The sequence below is a fragment of the Phocoena phocoena genome, chromosome 3 (assembly GCF_963924675.1).
Source record: "Phocoena phocoena chromosome 3, mPhoPho1.1, whole genome shotgun sequence".
NCBI lineage: Eukaryota > Metazoa > Chordata > Mammalia > Artiodactyla > Phocoenidae > Phocoena > Phocoena phocoena.
The window spans coordinates 29,623,283-29,630,465 of NC_089221.1; positions in this window are offsets into that span (position 1 = coordinate 29,623,283).

Sequence of the window (7,183 nt, forward strand, 5' to 3'; positions counted from 1 at the left end):
GGAAGGGACTGAAGAGGAAGAAAGAGGAGCAAAAATATGTTTAAGACTGTGTCTTGCTTTCATTAATTGAAATATGAATGATAGGGCATATTGAAACAGGTTGATTAACAATTTTCTTTTTAAACTCAAAGTCAATCCATTTACTTTCATATTTGAAATTTTTATATGAAAAGCTACCTTGTCCCTGGAAAAACTGAAAAATTGTTATTTTCTACTTGTTTCATTGAAATAATATCAACATATGCATTTGCCCTCATGGAAGGTGCAGGGGTATTTTTTTCAGATTATAGCAAATACGGTAGGACTCTCAAGAGTCAGTGCTGATGGACATTTGCTGGCATCCCAAATCCCATTCTGTGATCTTAAACTGAGCAGGAGCAGAAGGATTTGGAGAGACACTGGAAAACCATTCAGAGAGCTAATGGGCTGGGAGATGACAAGGCAATAAAAACATAAATAATTTGAGGTGTGCACATAATTTAGTTATGCTCTTCGTATATGTGAAGGCTCCTCTGAAAATCAATCAGTAGCAACTCTTGATGTTTACTGACCTCAACAAAAGAAAACGAGCCTAAACTCTGCATGAAGGAATTAGCTTAACTCTTTTTACTCAGTGAACTTTTCATGAGGAATTAATCTATCACTAGAAGACCTCTAATGAAGTTCCATATGGTTACGATTCTGTGACTCCTACTTCACAAAAAAAAACTACAAATATTCACCCATGCATTCATTTTCTCAATACCTATTGAGTACCAATTATGCACCAGGTACTATGATAGTGCTATGGAAATGGACAAGGCATCAAGCTTTTTTTCAGAAACTCTCCACTTAGTGAAGGACACTGACCAATAAACAGACCATTACTCCCCATTACCATGAGCACTTAGGAGGCAATGGGAATGCAGCAGAGGGACAACTGAAGTGTGTACGTGTTCAATATAAGAGGACCATCTAACATCGGAGTCAAAGTAGCTTATGGAGTCTGTTTCTCTGAGATGGAATTCAGTTTTCTCTTACTGGGATGCTTTTGAGAGAGTCTTTCTAGGTCCAGACTAACTTTTAGAGTTTGGTTCATTCCAAGGTATAAACATTATCTCTAAATTGTGTTCTTTGGGACAGATTAGTATAGCACTTAAGAGGATGGGTTTGGAATCATACAGATCTGCATTCTCCTTAAAATAGCAGCGTGGTCCTGGGAAGTTATTTAACATCTCAAAGTCTCAGTCCCCTACTAAATAAGGTTGTAATAATTAAATGAGATAAAACAAGGTGCTCAGCAATGATGGTGGTGATGACGATGACGATGATGTAGGATAGTGAGCCCGGTGCATAGGCACGTGCTAATTGGCTCTTTTAGGAACCATTGCTAATTGCAAGCCTACTTAGAGTTGCCCTTCCCTCAGGGAATTGCTTTTTCACTCGTAGCTTTCCTACTATGAGCTACATTTCTCTCTCCTGCCTGGGGTTCTTTCCACTCACCTTTCAGAACTTTCAGACTTTTCTTTTGATAAAAGTACGCATGTTTTCCCACCCTCAGTGATGGTCTTAGCGATTCCTAACTCTCTGCTAGCATTAATAATGAATTTTTACTTTGCATCATAGTCAATCCCTTAAATGTTTCATAAACAAACATTTCTTGTAATTGCAAAACATCTACCTAGAAAGTTGAGGGAAAGGAGGAGTGGTACCGGTTTCTTTTTTCAGTGTTAATCAGAGAAAGACTGAAAGTGATGCTTTATGACTAAACTTTTGAAGAAATGAGACCATTCAAGTTGATGACGTCTTTGTCTGGAGTTGGTGGGTAGTGTTAAGTACATACTTCCAACATTCTTTTTTATTATTGTAACTAAATTTTTGATTAAATTTTCCAAGTGATGAAATTTAAAATTTCCAAATAACTATAAATTTAAACATAGTGAAATATACTTTGGGATACCATTTCTCTATTCATTTGTGAATGTGAAGCACAGTGATGAATTATCATCTTGAGAACCAAAAAGGAGAAAATGTTCTGCACAACAGTGAGCCAAAGTTGATGGGAAAACAAAAGGGGGAAAAAACTCTATCTACATTCACAAAAACTGAAAATATGACAATTTTTTAAAATCTTTTTTTTTTTTTTTGCCAAGTGAGGGGCAAATAAAAGTTCACATAAGAAGAAAAGATAACATGTAGGGAATACTTGTCTACCATAAAGTGTTGAAATAAATTCAGACTGTAGTGAAGACTGCTTATTCCTACCCTCCTTCTGTCAGCAAGACGACTTTTTAAAATCATTCCAGAGATGGAGCAGCTTTGTTCCTTCTTCCCCAGCTACCCATCTCCTCCAGCCTTGTGGGGCCAGGTTAACTTGGAGGCAATGCTCAAGGGTTGCATCTGTTGTCAAAGGCAAGTTTGTGTGCCTGACACACAGTGAGGCCAAACAAACCAAAACGTAAGAGTTTGGAGCAGAGAAAGGTTTATTGCAGAGTCAAGCAAGGAGAATGGACAGCTTGTGTTTTCAGCGTGGTGTTCCATGAATCTCAATCATCAGCCTTCTGGTTTCAACCAGTCTGGGGTCTCGGTATGTAAGTACTATCATCTACCTGGTTGGGAGCCTTATTTCTTGTAGAAGAACTCAAAAATATATTGTTATGTATATTCCTTGAGGAGGAAACCCAGACTCTGCTTTTTTTTTCCCATTTGTTTGGGGGGTTTTTTTGTTGTTGTTTGGTTTGGTTTTAGTTTTGGTGTTTTTTTGACTGCTCCTTCTTTGTTTCTGCATCCCCTCAATTCCCTAGTTAGAAACTGTTTGAATCTGCCCTTTGAAACTCAGGGAAGGCTCAGAGGTTGTATGAAGCCTATTTCCTACAAAAAGGAAACAAGGAAAGGATTTGTACCCAAGAGGGCCCCCAGGGTCCTGCTTGATTTCAAAAATAATAGAATAAAGAGTAAAATCATTTAAAACTCATAACCTAAATTTTTTTTTGTTTAATAAAAAAAAATTATGTAAATTCAGTTAACAATATAAGACTAAAGGTTTTCCTTGGGGGGGGGTTGGTATAGATTCTCTTATTGGAGTTTGGTGTTGTTTCTCATGTACACTCCCAAGGCTTCATCCAATAATTTCCAGTTTATATTTCTTTTAAATGAACTAGTAAGCTAATTATACTTGTGAAACTGAGTAAAGAATGTGTTTAGATGTTTATGATTTTTTTCCTTACAATCATTAACATTTGTCCTACACCTAATTTGATTGAAATATTTCAATGAATGAATGAATCAACTTTTTTTTCAATAACTCTGTTGACTGGAAAAAATGCACAACATGAGAGTTGTGAGTTAAGTTTTATTTGGGGCAAAATGACAACTATAGGCCGGGAGACAGCATTTCAGATAGCTCTGAGAAACTGCTCCAAATAGGTAGGGGGGAAGGTCAGTATATATGTGATTTTGGTGAAGGGGGAGTGCATGCAATCAAGTACATATTTTTTGAAGAAAGTTACTGCTAGTCACAAGGAGCAGATGTCACCATGAAGAATTCTAGTGCTTTTCTAGATACTAAGAGATGCAAGAATTGGGTTCATAAAATCTTCTCCTGGAAATATCTAACTATCTAAAGACCTGTTCTGCTCATTTTTCCCAGAGCACAGAGTGCCTCATTCCTATTTTCCACCCTGAACTCCTTTCAGGGGATGTTGAAAGTCAGCAGCTACAGCAGCTCTTGATTTAATCCTTATAGAGGTAGATGGCAAGTGCCAATTTGTGGTTGACAATTCAAATGTGTCTTCATAGAAATAACAATTTGTATATTGTATTAATAGTTCATCAGTTCATGTAGTTTGTAACTAACGTGTATAATTACTATAAGTACATCTGGTAAAACAATGTGGCAAATGCAATTTATCTTCGGTAAATAAACAGCTCTACTGATCAGAGCACCTGAGATGGTCAGTGTGCCCCAAGTTTATGTTTACAGAGCAGACAGAGACCATTGGTTAATCTAAAGAGTTAGTTATGGGAAGCGTCTGTTATACAAGGCTGTTATTACTGTCTGTTCTCTCTCTTTGCACACATCCTAGGACGGAATGTACTAAACACTATAATCAAAAGAAGAGAGGACAGCCGACTTTTGCCTTCTTGGATCAGTTTATCAGTTACTGATACTGCTGTACCTCCTGCATTTCATGTCAAATAACAAGAGGAAACGTAAAGGAAGTAGTGCCAAATCTTCAATTAGACAAAGAAGAGAGTCCAAAGTAGAGGGACAGGATAAATAAGTTGAAGAAATAAACTTTGCCTTTTTAAGAATTTAAATTGTCACTCTTGAGTGTTCACTGTCCCCATCTGTTTCTCCTTTACTATTGCTAATAACAAAACTGCTGGAAAATTAAAAGCTCAGATGTGTCTTCTGATTTCATTCTTCAATGTATTCACATTTATTCTGTAACTCTACAGCAATGACTTTGGAGATCATCTAGTTCCTTGTTTTTCAGTCAAAAGCTCTTACGAGTGAAATTTTCTCTTCAAAGGAAAATTTTAAAAAGAGTTGCAATATATCAAAAAATTATCAAGGGACCTGGACTAATTATAGAGGAAGCAGGTAGTGCTCTTGCCACCCTTTCTCCGTGTCCCCTGAGGACCTCCACAGAGGCCTAGAGCTCTGTGAAAGCCATCAAATACCTTTCATAACCTTGCTCCTGCCAAACAGCCATTCTGAAACGAGTCACATCAAACACACACACACACACACACACAGTAAAGGCATTGATATCCAATATAATTTTACTGACGATTTCTTGAGAATTTGGAACAGAGCTATCATATGTCACAACACACCATAACATAGCCTAAGACTCTCAGTTTATCCAAAGTTTTACACCATATGGCAGTTGTCATATCAGCTCAGTGTATCTCTCTCTGTCCTTCATCCCCCAACCCCTTCTCTTCTCTGGCTGCTCAAGTCCTCCACATCCACACCCATGTTTCTCCCCACATACATACAACAGCCATTTCTTTCCTTAAGGAAAACAGAGCAAGTCACCTGTCCACTAATACTAACACCTGGTTCTCAGCTGCATGTGATCACTGTGCCTTGGACCAAGCCCCTGGAGAGCCAGTCACCATTCCTTCAGCTGCATGCTAATCTTGTCCAATTTCTGAGACCCAAAGAGAACACCTCAGTGTCCTATTATTCCAATATGCTTTCCACCACGCTTGTAGCTACCATGAAATAAAATGCAGTTTCAAAGAAGAGAGATCACTGTTCCCTGTACATATCTGTGAGTTTATTACTTAATATGAAAAGAGAGATTTTCAGTCAATCCCACTGCAGTCCCCTGAACAATATATAATTTTTCAAATCACATCATCTGAACTATGATTCATCTCTTCCTGTATTTGTGCTGTGATTCTAGCTACTCAGACTAGAATATTAAAATATGACTCTCTTGTTAGTTTCTCTTGTTAGTTACTTTCCCTAATTAGATATCAGAATGGGACTTTATGGGATATTCTCACGGAGATATTGCCCTCCCCTCTTTGCTCTTAACTATTTGCTTAAAATATTTACACTCATGATAAATTAGAAACACATTTGACAAGATCAATGAAATTTACACAGACTTTTAACTAGACCAAGAAAAAAAGAGGGAAGACTCCAATTACTAAAATCAGGAATGGAAGAGGAGACATCACTATTGATCTTACAATAACAAAAGAATTATAAGGAAATATAATAAACAACTGTATGCCAATAAATTAGATAACCTATGTGGTGGACAAATTCCTAGAGAGATGTAAACTACCAAAACTGACTCAAGAAGAAATAGAAAACCTGAATAACCCTAAACAAATAAAGAGATTGAATTAGTAATTTTAAAACTTCCCACAATGAAAAGCCCAGGCTTAAATGGCTTCACTGATAAATTCCACCAAACATTTAAAGATTTAATGATAATTCTTCACAAATTATTCCAAAAAATAGAAGAGGATGGAAGACTTTTCAATTTATTGTATGATGCCGATATTACCCTATACCAAAACCAAACAAAGACATTGCAAGAAAACTACAGACAATGTTCAGTATGACTATATATGCAAAAATCCTCAGCAAAATACTAGCAAACTTGAATCCAGCAATATAATTAGGCCATAATCAAGGAATGGAAGTTTGGTTTAACATCTGAAAATTAATAAAAGTAATATATCATATTAGTAAAATAAAGGACAAAACACATAATCACCTCAATAGATTCAGAAAAAGCATTTGACAAAATGCGACATGCTTTCGTGATTAAAATACTCAATAAAGTAGGACTCGGAAGGGAACTAGTCAACCTGATAAAGGTTATCTAAGAAAATGCCATACCTAGTGTCATGTTTAATGATGAAAGACTGAATGCTTTTCTCCTGTGATCAGGAACAAGACAAGGATGTCCACTCTCTCCAGTTCTATTCAGCATTGTACTGGAGATTCTAACCAAGGCAATTAGTCAAGTAAAAGAAATAAAAGTGTTTCAGATTGGAACAAGAAAAGGAAAACCATCTATTCACAAATGACATGATTTTGTAGGTAGAAAATCCTTAGAAATCCACAAGAAAAAAATAACTATAAGAGCTAATGAGTTCAAAAAGATTGCAGGATATTCGATCAATATTCTGAAAGCAATTGTATTCTTTTAACATCTTTATACATATGTCCCCATATTTCTTGCATCTCCCTCCCTCCCACCCTCCCTATCCTACCCCTCTATGTGGTCACAAAGCACCGAGCTGATCTCCCTGTGCTATGCAGCTGCTTCCCACTAGCTATCTATTTTATGTTTGGTAGTGTATACATGTCCATGCCACTCTCTCACTTTGTCCCAGCTTGCCCTTCCAGAAACTGTATTTTCATACAAGCAATTAACAATATGAAAAAGAAATTAAGAAGACAAGTCCATTTACAAGACTATCAAAGAGATTAAAAGACTTTGGAATAAAAAGAACAAAAAAAGAGTGTAAGACTTTTACACTGAAAACTATAAAACATTGTTGAAAGAAATTAATAAAAACCTTAAAATGGAAAAACACTTTTTATTAACATATTGGAAGACTTAATATTGTGAAGATGTCAATACTCCCCAAGTAGATGTTTAGTCAGCTGAATCCTATCAGATTTCAGCCTCCTTATTTGTAGAAACGGGCAAGCTAAAGTGGA